This window comes from Hirundo rustica, chromosome 3 (genome assembly GCF_015227805.2).
Source record: "Hirundo rustica isolate bHirRus1 chromosome 3, bHirRus1.pri.v3, whole genome shotgun sequence".
NCBI classification, from domain to species: Eukaryota; Metazoa; Chordata; class Aves; order Passeriformes; family Hirundinidae; genus Hirundo; species Hirundo rustica.
Window position 1 is genome coordinate 49,546,423 of NC_053452.1, and position 14,502 is coordinate 49,560,924.

A 14,502-nucleotide genomic window follows, 5' to 3' on the forward strand; every position below is an offset into this window, starting at 1 on the left:
GAAATTCTGCTGAGCAATTTTGCCAACCTGATTTCTTTGAAGCCTCTAGAAAAATTAAAATCCTTACCAGGTGTAATGAGATCACTGAGATTTAAAATTTTAAAAGTGATCATGACTAGGAACTTAGCTACCTTGCTCTCTCCTCCACCCTATTAAAGTTACAGGGATTTGTAGGCTTCTGATTAGACTGAATGTTCAGCATTTCTACAGTCTTCCAGTTTTGTAAATCAGTTGAGAGAATAAGAGCTTTCTACTTCCTGTGCTTTTTGTTCAGTCACAGGAGCTAATTTTACAAAAAAAGTAGCAACACAGAGTTGATTATCTGAGAGAAAAACCTGGATCTAAATGTACTTCACACACGTGAAGTGCGGTACACTCAACGGAGGGCACACAGCCACAAACAGCCCTACTTAGGACCATGGAAAAGGTGGAAGAATATTGTTTCAGAGCACTGCTTGTAACTTGGATCTTTCTGAGTCAACAGGCTTTGGCAGCCATCACTCCCCAGCTGCTGTCATTTGCTGTCACTTAGGGCTTACTTAGCTGCACCCTCTTTCGTATTTCTTCTTATTCATATATATATATATATCCCTGTAGAGAGTTCAGAGCATTTTGCTCTTCAAGCTTTGGGTGTTTGAAGGTCTTGTTATGAAATCCTCCTAAGTGAAAGGAAGAAAAAAGCCTGCTTCCTTCCAGTTCAAAATGCCTCAAAACATGTCCAAAACAGAGCAAGCTCCTCTGTGACTGTGACTGCAGTTGTGCTCCTCAGCCAAAACCAGGCACAGACATTACATCTAATAGAGTATGCAATCCCCAAATGCCTGGCTAGGTTTGCATTCTGAGGAGGTTGTTGTTTAAATGCTGCCCAGCTCTCTCAAAGCAGTGGTCTGGCTTTTGATCAAGGTCAAGGGTGATCCCCACATGGTGATGCACAGCATATACACAACAGAAATGACCTAAATCTCAGGGTTCATGCTCCAGCAGAATTTGAATTTAGAGTGAAATTTAGATTTACAGTATGGGAAATGTAGTGCATGTGTCAATTGTATTTCAGTGAATTATTTTCCAGTTATCAAATCAAAGTCAACTGTATAAATAATAATAAACACTTTTGATGCATTGAATATAATGTATCCTTGTAGGCTTTCTTTTATCTTCCTAGTAGTGTGTGCTAATACTGCAGAGCTCTGATTCAGAATTAATGCCCAGATCTCTATATATTTCTTTATTTTATTTTATTTTATTTTTAATGACAACAATGTATCCCTGCTTCTTCCTCTTAGCCTTGCAGGCAGTAATGGCACTCACATACATTTCTCTGGTTATAAGACATTAGATGCTCTGCCCATCTTTACAATATGAGGATTAATGAGTCATTTTGAGAGCAGTCTTCTCAAGAGTAACTCCTGCTGAGTAGTTATTTGTATCCTGCGCCCAGAGGCAGGATGGATCTTCTGTGCATTTGAACAAGGAGCTGGCATACCATCATGAAAGTGTCTGAGTTGCTTTATAAGGAACCCCTGGGTGCAATAACAGGGAGTCTGGCAGAGGAAGCAGGGTGGCAGTGCAGAGGGTTCCTGAAAGAAGTGGCTTAATTGCTTTACTTTATGTTCTTTGAAGCAGAAAAATGCTTCTGGCTAGTCATTCAGAACAAGGTAGGTAACAAGCCTGTTGAAATTTGCAGTGAGGAATATAAGGGATCCGAGGGAAGAGTCACTCTTGCAACCATTTTTCCTCTTAAGTGTAAATGAATCATCCCATGAGGCAAACAGCTGTGTCAGGATTATAGGAAGTGTAAATTGCTATCTCCAATGTTTTATATCTGTAAAACTAGGAACATTCACCTTCTGCTCTGGAATTATTCTCTCTGCTCAGTCAGATTCCCCAAACAGACTCAAACTGAATGAATCTGTCTGGTGCCCAAGAAAACTGAGATTCAGTACACTGTGCTACTTATAATTTGAAGTCATGATCAGACATCCTCCTCACTAGATGTACTCTGTTACTTTGAGTTTTAGCCTTCTGATGTTTACGTTCTTGTAGTGGAGTCTTCTCACAGATTGTAACATGAACAAAGTGGTTGTTTTTGCATTCCTCTCTGATGAGGGACTATTGATGTACTTCTAGTCTGGCCAGTGGAGTGGAGAGGTGGCAACCTTGTTCTCCAATCCCTAGTCATTGTCCGGAATCTATATAAGCGAAGTCAAGTAAATAAACTTCCCTTCTTTTTGCTCTGAACTTGGCTATGTAAGTATTATTCTTTGTGTGTTCTCTAGTGACAGTACTCCAAGCTGTAAAAAACTCTTTCACATTCCCCATTAGAAAAAAGTATGGAGTAGCATATCACCAGAATTTGTACTATCTCATTTGAAACAACTGACCATCAATAACATTAGGAAGAAATTAAAGTGGAATACACTCCTTCTTTTTAAGAACTTGTGTATAACCCCTAGCTTTAGTACAGGAAAAGAGAAGCCTTGTACCATGTGCTCTTGGCACACTGCCTCACATTCAGGAGCAGTTCCTGCTCCAACACTCAGAATGGCTGCCCTCTGCACTCCCAAGGAATATCTCAGCAATACCACAAATTTTCTGGCCTGCGTTTCACCTCCTCAGTGCTCCAGCACCTAGCAAGGTGACTGGGAAGGTAAATAAATCTCATGTGCAGAACCAAACCACTAAAGTGTTCAACTAAGCTCTCATCCTAAATCCTCATGCCTCTCCAGTTCTAGCATCTTCCTAGAAAGAATAATATTCCTCTTCAGATGTTTGTGTCCTTTAAACGTCAGGTTTTAAGTACAGTTGTCATGGCTGCATCAAAAGATATCTACATAAAAAAGAAGCAAGGCCATGTCCTTTTCCTGTAGGATAAGGAGCTGAATTTTCAAAGCCTTCCATATGAGTATTGAACCTGATAGAAGATTTCTAAGCCAGTCGATGAAGTTGGGAAGATGGACAGATCCTTAGTACAAATTAATTTTTAAAACACAAGTCCTGAATTCCAGTCTAAGTGATGTCTGGAAATAATTGCTCTGGGTTTTAAAGTAATTGTGCTAATCAATGGCACAGCAGCAAGTTTTGGAGAGAAATTAAGAGCCGTGGTGCAAAGAGCAGTACAAGTAGAAAGGATTCCATAGGGTATTCACCCTCACCCAGTAGAGTGAGGCATATGGATAATTATCACCCACAGAGGACTGAGAAGCAGGAGGGATTTCATGGCACATCCTTTCTGTCAAAGTGTGAACATCTGCTGAAGAGGACAGAAGGGTCAGGGTCACCAAGGAGAACATAATCCCAGAAGGATGCCCAGAAAGACCTGTCACTGAGCTGGATAGTGAAGATGGAGCACAGGCTGTGTGTACTTCAGGTCACCCCAGCCAGCAGGAGCCAGCTGTGTGCTGGGGGAGTGCTCTGGCCCTCCCCAGTTGTTCCCTTCTGCTGCTCCACCTTCCCTCTGTGTCAGCACAACCCTTGGCGCAATTATTCAATCATCTGGCAGGGAACGACAGGGACAACTAATCAGGGTCACAACTATGCCAGAAAAAGAAAGGAGAAAAAAAACCCCTCTTATTTCTCAATTTGTGTTCTCAGCATGGCTGTCCAGATTCTTGTCCCTGCATAGGCAAAATGATGGCATGGGATAAAGGAGGGCTTTGAGTGTCAGTTCTGGCTTAGGGCAGTTTAAAGCCTTTATGGATTTACAGGCTATGATAGCCCAAAGTAGCTGCAGGAAAATCTCTTGGCTGTCTGGGATAGTGGCAGGAGAGATTTTTGAGATAATTTATGTAACACTAAGGATTAAGAAATGTATATAGCCTTAGGTTTCAGTGGATGTGGGAAAGTAAAGGGGGAAAGACTGCTTGCTGACTGGGGAGCACAGAGATGCCTGGGGCCACACTCTGGGGGCACAGGCTCTGAGTGCACACTCACACAACCCAAACCCACGCAATCCAAACCCACACAATCCAATCCCACACTCCACCCTGCTGAGCCCACAAATGAACCTGCCAGCTGGGCACGAGAGCCCACGGCTCAGTGGGGCTGATGCCACCCACACATCTCATCTGCTCACTGGGCACTCATTGCATTTTCTGTGCTGCTGTGGCTGCACTTTCAGGGTAGCTCCCCATCAGTCCTTGTCAGTCTGTCCAGGTAGATAATCCCTCTGTAGGGGCTTCCACACACTATGTGATTTGCTTTCTTTGGGTTGATTGCTTGTTTCCTGAGTGTGTTGGCTATCTGGTTAGTTAACTTGTTTGGGGGGGCTTTGAGATGTTTGAGATGCAAAAAAGGGAGTAATGTGAAATAAGTCCAAATTTCCAAATGTTCCTTTCTCTAGGAATGCTAGGCTTGCATGCCAGCCAAAACAGGCTGAATGAAACCACCTGAAGGAGTTGTGCCAGGAGAATAAATAGCCAGAATATAACATTAAAAATAATATTAATAAGAAAAATCCATTCAAATAGAGAGGAAGACTAAGAACTCTAAGTAAGAAAGCACGAACATTTGTGGCTTTAATAAACCAAGGATGAGGAAAGATTAATAGTGTTGGGTAAAGAGAAGGATGTACTAACTAAAAGGTGGCTTGTAGATGGTTATTTAAACTGAACCTGTGATTCTCTGGGGCTGATCAGACTGAAATTGCAAACACCAGCAAACAATCTACTAGTGAGGAGTTGCTATAATCAGATCAAGGGGCACTTCTTTTGATAGAGTTTATGATCAGCTTTGACATCTCTGGCTGTGGTGCTGTAGCACAGCTGTGCTAAACTAATAATTTGCTGCTTAAAGGGAAAACTCTCACCCCTATTCCCCAAACCACAGGCATCATAGACAGTTTCTCTGGTGCTGACATTAGTGTTTATCTGACCTTGAAATCCAACTCAAGGAATCCAAGAGATAGGAATTAATTTTCTTTTCTTTTTTCCTCTTTGTAAGGTTAATTTTATAGGGTGGAAGAAAGCCACATCCTGAACACCACAAAAGAACAACCGCAGAAAGCAGAGAAGGTGAAACAGCTCAAGAAGAGGAAAACTGAAGCAGTAAGCTAGAAATGGTAAATTGTCTATAATGAACTAACAAGAAACCTGGAGTTTTTAGTTGTCAAGTGGGCTTTAAAGCAACAAATGGTGTGATTACTTTCAGCCTGCACAATTGTTTGCTGTTTGCAGTGATAATGACTTTTAACCTATGTTTGTCGGGTGTGGGAGTCTGAATGCCAGAGCACATATATGATCTGAAGAATTAGTTGACTTGTTATTTCAAATTTAAATAGTCTCTAACAACTTTAACGTGGAGGCAGATGTTATATTGATACAATATACTTTCAACCCACACTTAAAGTGGTTTCTTAGAGTCCTTTGGCACAACAGAGAACCTAGCTTCTCATGCTGGCCATGTTTATTAGTGACTCTTTGACAGTGTATGTCTTCTGTGTGGTAGAGTCTGTTTTACAGTTACACCTTGGCCTGAAAACCCTAAAAAAGATCTGACAATGAAGAATTTGCCCATTCAGAGTCCTTGAGGCACAGAGGTAAGAACACGGAGAAGAGAGGAGAATGTGGTCAGATCTCTGAGCATGAATAGTTTTCAGTGTGTTTGGGACAGAGGAAAAGCAGAATCAGAAGACAAGTGAAAAAACACCACTCCATACTCCCTAAAAAAAAAAAAAAAAAAAAAAAAAAAAAAAAAAAAAAATTGAAGCCAAGGAGAAAGCCAAGAAAGAGATTTTTAAATTCCTCACTATTCTGTTTACAAACTCTTAAATCCCCAAGAAAAAAATATAAGAAAGCAAGTTGCTCCATTATACACGTCTGAGGGACAGATATTTAGCAAAGACTACATCCATATTTTGGACTGAGTATTGCACTAGAAGTTAGCCTTTGCTTTGCCATATCCATCATATCCATATACAGGTATTTGTAAATGAACCTGTCTAAATCTGCAGATTTAATTTCTAAGAGGGTGTAGAACCATACCCACCTACAGAGACAGACCACCTTCTCTCTCTGGGGATAGGATTAATTTGTGAATTAGAGTCTGGATAAAAATCAGATGCTTTATCAGTGTGTGATCATAACATCTGCAGTTTGTCTTGTGCTGTTTTGTTTTGTGAGGCATCCCTGAACAAAGGGGAGAGCTCATCACAAGAAGGGATAAACTTGGTGAACAAGCCAGAATACAAAATGCCTTTCACATCAGTGAAAGAGAAGACATGCAAGTGTTGTCCCCTTCTTGGGCTCTTACGTGTCCCTAAGTAAGGAAAAGGATTAAATAAATAAGCAGTAGTTCTGTATTTCACGTTAGTAACTTTGCACTGAATTGTTGAGATGAATCAAAAGTATTTTTCACATGTCTTAATTTGAGGGCGAAAACAAACTCCAGTGTTAACTGTATATAGATGTGTATAATACTTGTGCTAACATAAAGAATATCAGAGATCCACATGATCTCCTTCAGTACCCAATTTCTTTTTCACCCCTAAATTAGCTCAAAGATGTATGAAATCACAAGGTGGCTCAGGGATCCCTGCAGAATAAATGCTTGCAGAACACCCCACATGTTTATTCTAGCAAGTCTTTGCACATGAATTATCACGTGTTTGTGAAATGTCACAGCTCTCTTTGTTTCTGCTGAGGTGAGGTAAGCAACAGTGGCATGGACTGAATCATCACACCTTGAGAATAGAAAGGAGGTAAATTGCATTCTTGATTTAAAAAATGTTAAAGTGACCTCTAGAAGACTTTATTCCATTTCCATTTTATATTTCAGAGTACCACTCACACACAATGTGTGTTTGGGGATTGTTTTGGTTTTCTTTTTCTAAGAGTGTGCTTATGAGAATTGAAATCTGATTCCCATATGTAATATAGAGAAATATCCAGGGCTTTAGGTGCTTAACCAGATGTAACCTTCAACACCTATGTGTCTGACACTCTTTAAAGGTGAAGTTTTCTTCCTTATTTTTCTCACAGAGACAATTGTAACCAAAACAGTGCGAGAGTGTGGTGCTAAGCAGATAAACAACACTTGTTTATTCCTACATGGGAACACAATTTTTTATATCACTCACTATTGAGTTAGTGCACTTTTTCAGCATCCTAACTGGATATGAATAATGTATACAAATACCAAAATACAAGGAAATGTAATAAGTGATCCAGTCAAGCAAGAAATTAAATTACAAGTGGTGTCCTTATTCCTGTGGTTTATGCCAAGGAAGATACTAGCTTTCCCCAGGATTTCTGTAGTGCTGCCTTGGCTTCCCCTCAGTCAGGAAGCAGAGATTATGGTACATAACTGCAAAGCTCCCCTCTGATATGCCTGTGTATCTTTTTGTCATTGTGTTCAAGTATTGAGATTCATTAAACAAAGCTGCCTGCTGCTACAGCAGTGCCCCCAAACAGAAAAACATGTTGTGATTCAGCATCTTGAGAGCTGCAAAACAAGAGGAGAAGTAGTAAAGGGAAGTTCTCCAGCAGTCCTTTGTCAAGAACCAGGCTGGACTCAGTGACTTAGATATATGTCCAGTCAAAATCTCCTGGGAGAACAAAGTTGTGACCACCCCTGTAAAGACAGTGGGAAAACTGCCATAGACTGGGAACTTCTGAGAAAGGGAGGTAATTGCATAGAACTTACGCAACAGCCCCCTCATCTAAAGGGATCATGTACATAAAATGTGGCTCTGACTGGTGATAAAGAAGCAGAAGTCTGGATGGGAGTGCAGGGTGCAGGCAAGTTACGCTGTAAACTTATTCAATATAACTGGGTTTTGTCTGAGGGAAGTTTATCCCCACTGCTCTTCCTGGGAGGCTGCTGCAGAACCTCACCTCACCGCTTTTCCAAGTTATTCCTCCCAAATGGAGTCTCAAGCAGCCTCTGGCCATGGAAGCAAACCCAGAAGAATGAGATTAAACTGCCAGGCCTTTTGGTTTTTGCTTGATCACAAACATCCCAATCATAGCATTATTTTTTGCCCACTTCTTCTCCACATCTTGCCTTAGGAATGGCATGTGATCAGCTATGCATGAGCTGGGACTCCTTTTAGCTGGTATAATTTGCAAGGAAATCTTAGAGTGCTTTATGCAGCTATGCCCCTTATTTCTCATTAGAAGGATTAAAAGAATCCACTAGCACCAGAGTGGTTATTTTGCATACATACACACAGATAGACAATTTGGTATATAATTTGATATATGCATATGCCATGCCTGGTTTTTAAATAAATATGGGGTTTAGGAGTTATTTAAATGAGAAAGAATGTAAGTGGGGAAGTGATATCTGAGAGTCTTTTATCCCTTATTCTGTATTTTATTTTTGGTCTATGGGCCAGAACTACATATATATGTGCGTCATAATCAAATGCAAATTCAAGGCTATGGAAGACAATATTAGATATAATTACATAGATCAAATTTAACAGACAACCCTGCAGCAGGGCCAGAAGAGTTTGCTATTGCAATGTTAAGTTTCACACTCCCCCATTATTTTGTGTTTCTTTCCAGTTTTCAACATTGGTTCTAAGAGTCTCTTTGGAACCATGTAACTGTCTTCTGAGAGTTTTAAATATTCACTTAAATCAATATACTGACAAGGACAGAACAGCTTGACTGGGTTTGTTGTATTTTCTTACATGAAATTCACATCACATCCACAAGAGAACTGGGTAAGAGCTGTTACATGTCACAGTGCTGTGTGTCAGCAAAATCATTCATGGTTTAAGACCAGTAAACAGCCCAGCAAAGCCAGCAAACATACCAACTGCTAAGAGAGAGATGTTTGGCATTAACACCTTCAGCTATACTTTGTGAGCACGCACAAGGCTTTCCCAAAGAGCCACTGCAACCTCAGAAAAGGGTGAAGGACTACGCTGAATGGAGAAGCTGGGTAAATGTCAGGGAGGGCTGCAACGGGAAGATGAATCAGGCCAGGCCAGGGTGCCATCTGCCTTCCCTGTGACAGCAGTGTCATTAGGAGCCATTCTAGGGCTGTCACATCTGCAACAACCTGTGAAGGATGCCTTCCATGGCATGCCCTGGGTGTGATGCAAGGGTGAACCAGATATCCAGTGGTTTTGGAGTCCCATATCCTGGTGGGGAGCTGGGAGCCTCAAAGCCATGGACCAGCACAGCACCTTGTGCCCCATGGTGCCACTGCCCTACAGAGCTGGCCCTGAAAACAGGGCATGGGTGCTGGCATTTTATCGGAGGTTATTGGAGACCTCAGGTATACAGCAACAAATTGTTTAAATAAATGACCTAATCTGTCCTGTACAGTTTTGTCTTTTTTTTTTTTTTTTTCATTTCAATCTCTGTATAATTTCTCACTGGCAGAAGCTCACATCCTTTCTGCTGTTCCAAAATTCTCTTTCATAATATGCCATTTCCCCCTGGGGTAAGCTTCAGTAAGATGGTTGTACAGGCAAAGCTAGTTTAAGGGTCTTCCTGAAAGTCCCTTGGAATGTGATATTTTCCAAAGTCTTTAATGGTAAAAATTAGAGTCTGTCAATACGATTGCAGGACATGAGAAGTTTGCCAAAGTTTACCCACTGCATCAGTTTTCTAAATTGCAAAACAAGGCAGTCTAGCATCTCCTATTAGATTCAGCAATCATCTCGATACTGGTTTGGCGCTGCTGTAGGAAGGTAAAGCTACATGAGGTGCTAATCTATGTATAGAAGCATTTAAAGATAATTCTTGTATGCTGCAGGTTTGATGACACACTTCAGGACCAAAGAAAATACTTCTCACATTGGGCTTGTGTCCTGAAGCACAGGATTTGATATAAATCTCTTTTACAAGAGAAGGTACAATGGTAACCAGTTATTAATTCTGCTTGCGCTTTCCACTAAATCTACTTGTTTCAGAAGTTTTTATACATTTCAGCCAGACAGAGGGAAATATTCCCTGTGCCAGGTTGAGATAGATTGGTTTGTTTTGATTTCACCTACTTTAGCCTGCAGAGTTCAGGCCAAAAAGCATTGTTTTACTTGCATCAAAAGTGCTTTCACGTTTTCTGTTCACACTTTTCTCCCTCCCTCCTTGCCTCTATAACCCCTGCTTAAAGATAGAATATTGTCAGGGCAGAATAATAACAATAGTGAGAAGATGGAGTACTCCTGAGCACCTATTCCTGTGACAGGGCTGTTAGGTTGGATTAAGTGACAGGCTGTAAAATATCTACATTTGAACAACTGTAGCAGCGCATGCTGAACATTACTCTCTGTGTCTGGAGGCATTTGCCTCCTCCCACCACCAGGAAAACCAGTGAAACAAAATCCTCTGAACATACTTGTGCTAAGATTCCCCTCACCATGTGCCTGTGGGAGGCTTTGAAAACGAAGCAGGTGAAGAGCCCAAAAGCCTTTGTGGACTGTGAATGGCCAAGGGAAATGAGTCCAGAAAAGCACGGTTTGTCAGTACAGTCCAAGATGAAATGGCAACTCAGCAAATCAGTTTAAAGAGAAATACTAACTTAAGAATACCTGGAGATAATTTTATAACTGACAAGATAAAAAAGCAGGTGGTTTCCTAAGCCATGCTGGGGGAACAGATGTGTTACTAGAGGTTACTGAGAATCCTGATTCTCAGTTAAAAAACTGTATGTAGGGAGCAAGCATCGAGGGAGAAAGGACAAAGGGAAGCAGGAAAAAGTTACTAGAGGATGTTGGGTTGTTTGCAAATTTTTATCAGAATAAAATAAATCAGATTTGAGAGATCCATGGCCCAGGTGACTGCCTGGACAATGCTCAGACTGGATGCCTGTGACAGCATTTTAGAGCCATGGACTGCTGAAATGTGTGAAAAAGATAAATTACATGGAAATATTTAAAATCAGTTATTAATTTATAAGGGCAAACAGCTAGATGAAAAGTAATTGATTGTAAATATACTAAAGTTACAAGGGGAAAACAGGTAGTCTATGCATTAATGTGAAGTCCTGGCCATTCAGTGAGTCTTGCTAGTTGGCTTCCTATTAATTCAGATTTTGATGCATAATGTATATTGACATCTAAATCCTTCCTTACTCTGATTCAAAAGGCACTAAAATGTTGTCCAGACCTGGGGTCTCAACCATAAATTTAAAATAATTTATATGTGAAGACTGAGGGAGCAGATAGGCATCACTGCCAGACCTGGAGCTTATTACCCAAAGACACAAAATGAACTTTCTCCTTGTGGTGGCTCCTGCAGCACTGATCCTTCTCATGCTACTGCAACCCACAATAAGCATGAGAGAAGGAGTGAGTCTTCTGTGTGGCTCAACTCTACTTCAATTGTGTGCTTACTACAGAAAAGCAACACAACAGACTTGCAGGCTGCTGGCCTGACTTCAGTCTCCTACACATTGTGTAGGGTCCATTTGAAGCAGTGGCTGGAAAAGGCATTTCCTGAACCCTCAACAGAATCAGCATCTGAAGTGTCACTGGCTATTTTTTCCTTCATGCAGTACAGAAGGGAGCATTGTTTCCTTAGGGAAGGGATGGTGTAGGCACTGTAAAAGCATCCTTCTCTTCGAGCTCATTGACCCTCATAGACCAAAATAACTTTTGTGGCCAAGAAGAAGGCTAAAGATCACAGCAAGATCCATACACAAAAGTTTCCGTCTCACATCTGGAAAATAAAAAATAGATGCAAAAAGCTCTCCTAACAAATGCTGCTATGCCATCTTCCTCTAACAGTGAGGATCTTGTAATACCATCAAGCAGCAAATGAACACTAAATGTCCCCACAAAGCTTCAACACAAGCAGCAGATATCACTCTCTCTTCATCTCTCCTGATGGAACTGCTCAATTTTTTATGCATATTTAAGTATTCATTTGACAAGAGGGAAAGGCTGACAGTTGCTTGGTACTGAAGATACTCACAAGGGATCCCTCAGACCCAGATTCAAGCTCTCTCACAGAATAATACAAAGTATTTCCCTAGGGTTTGCATTACAACATTTTTTTCTCTGTTCCAAAATACTGCTGGAAAAGAACATACAGAAAGGAGACTTGCCCTGGACACTGCATAGTCCAGTTATAGAGCATCCATCTGGAAATGAAGGAGATGCTCTTAGCCTAAGTGAGTGCTTTAACTGTTGGGGTAAGGTTCCCTCATGATTTCCCAATGTCTTCCTCTCTCCATGGGAAGAAATGTCCCCCTGGCCCAGGGAAAATACTTACCTGCAAAGCCCAGCTCTATGACATATTTTGAAAGGCCAGAGTTTTCGGATGGAAAACATATGTATTCCACTGAAAAACTCCCAACCAGCTTTATGGAAAACATTGCTGGTTGTAATTGCTCATAGTTTAACTCAATCAAAGTAAGAGCAAGTTCAAATCCTCAAGACTGCACGTACCATCTTGAGAGTGCAACAGATCAGTAAAGGCACTGTGCTTTATTGTTTATGGGAAGACAGCGTTACTAAGAAATTTATTTCTTAGCTCTGTTGGCAGTGCAGCTGGGACAGACGTTTTTCAAGATGACTCTTCTGACCTCTATAGCAGCACCAGAGGTTTTCAGCTGAAGGTTTTGGATTGACTAATTGATCCTGTATTAATAGACCTCTCTGGTTAATTCTTTTCCTCTACTTTAGGAAGCAGAAAGGAAGAGTGTCTTGACTTGCTCTAATCCCCAAGGTATACTAGTTAAACTAACAGCACAACAGTGCATGAAAATGGAATTTATGAAGGCTTATATAAGTTTGATTTGCCCTTGTAAATGTAAACTAGTTTCCATTTTTAAAACTAATTCAATTTAACCCTAGATCTCCACACCAGTTTAATTTAGATGGATGCCACTTTTCTGTTTAGGAATTGGAATTCAATGGATTAAGCAGAGAAGAGATTTGATACAGACAGGAAGACAGATGAAAATTGAAAAGCAGAAAAAGAAAAATAAACTAGGAAGAGGGAGAAGGCATAACGATAAGGTAGATGAATGCATCTAGAAGAGAAATATTTTGAGTGCAGAACTGCTGGCCACTTATAGACAGAAAAATGTGGCCACATGGAGAGATTCTTGAAGAATCCAGAAAAAGAGCAACATAATTAAAAGAAACCAAATTAAAAAAATCCCACCCAAAATCAGAACAAAATCACAAATATAAACAAACAAACAACCCCCCACAAACAAAACCGTTGAAAATCAGTCTGGAGGTCATTCCTGTGGGCATTGAGCATGTACCAGTAGCTTTAAGTCCTGCTTCAGGAAGGACCTGATTATGCATTTGAGTTATCTAGGTGTTTCAAAGGCTGCAGCAAATTCTACTTTTTTCTTCTTGATTTCTACAGTGACGCACTCTTTTATTCATGTTGTCACAATGTCCTCAGAAACCTTGCAGTGGACTCATCAAGGAGCTAAAAACCCCTCTAAAGCCCTGAAATTACTTTTTATTTTGCCTTGGGACTTTATTTCCAAAGCTTCGTGTTTGTCTCTTAAAACTTTTTGAGTTCTTCATGCCCATGAACAGAGAGATGCACTGTCCTGTTCCATCAGCAATCCCAGAGTGCCTCTGCACCTGTGCTGGTTGAGGTGAAGAACATGCAGTAACTGCACAAGAGGTCTAGGTCAGAGTTGGGAATTTGGCTGTATAGAAGATGGATGTTTAACCTTAGGGAAAAAGGCATATTAACTAGGTATTGAGCTTTTAGTTTAGAAAAGCAGCTTAAAACTCTGTAGAGCTTTTCTGCTTCGTAACACTCACACAGGCTTAACAGGTCAAGAAAATCTTACTAAAATTATGTAACAAACAAATTGCTAAAAAGCTCCCTATTGAGTTTTAAAGGCAACAATGATGAGGGAGAACCTCAACTTTTGAACAGGATGTAATATTCTCTCATATTAAGGACTGCATTCTAAGTACATTGCATTTGTATTATTTAAATTACTTTTTTTAAAAAAATAAAGGTAGAAGAAGAGTAAGCAGAACAGAGAATTAGCTATTAATTTTTTCATGACCTAAAATATTCAAAAGTCCTCTTTTTTTGACAGACATCAACTTAAAGAAACTAACACTTAGCCAGAAACCACACTGCAATGACACCACACTAGTTTCTTTCAGATGTCTGAGTCCCATCTAACTACCTTAGAGTCAGAGGAAGGTGGACCAGGCTCCATCTTTCTATTTGCATGGAATTCAAGCTCTTGGGCTACAGAGAGTTCTGGCCATCTCCCTGCAGATGATGGCTGCTAGGGCTGCTTGCCACTCCCTGCTCTCTCTCTGTCTAGCTCATGAGTCGTCATCCTTCATGTGGCCTCTGTGGCACACTTAGCTGGGTATTTGGGTCACTTACATGTCCATTCCCTTCCCTTCTGACCCCCTGTCTAGCAAAAAAATAAAATGTACTGAAGTAGCATAAAGACACCATTGATCACAGCATGGGTTTTCTACAGTATTACCTCCATCACCAGGACAGAGGAAAATGGCTCTTATGCAAACTTAATTAAAACCAACCTGACTCAAAGAAACCTATAGATCCCAAAAACCTGGAAATTAACTGAATTTTAATTCTATTG

General features: G+C 40.6%; 1 protein-coding gene across 1 annotated transcript in view; it reads right to left on the reverse strand.

Moving 5' to 3' along the window:
- GRM1 (glutamate metabotropic receptor 1) overlaps positions 1 to 14,502 on the reverse strand; it is a 186,905-nt gene that overhangs the window by 15,563 nt on the left and 156,840 nt on the right.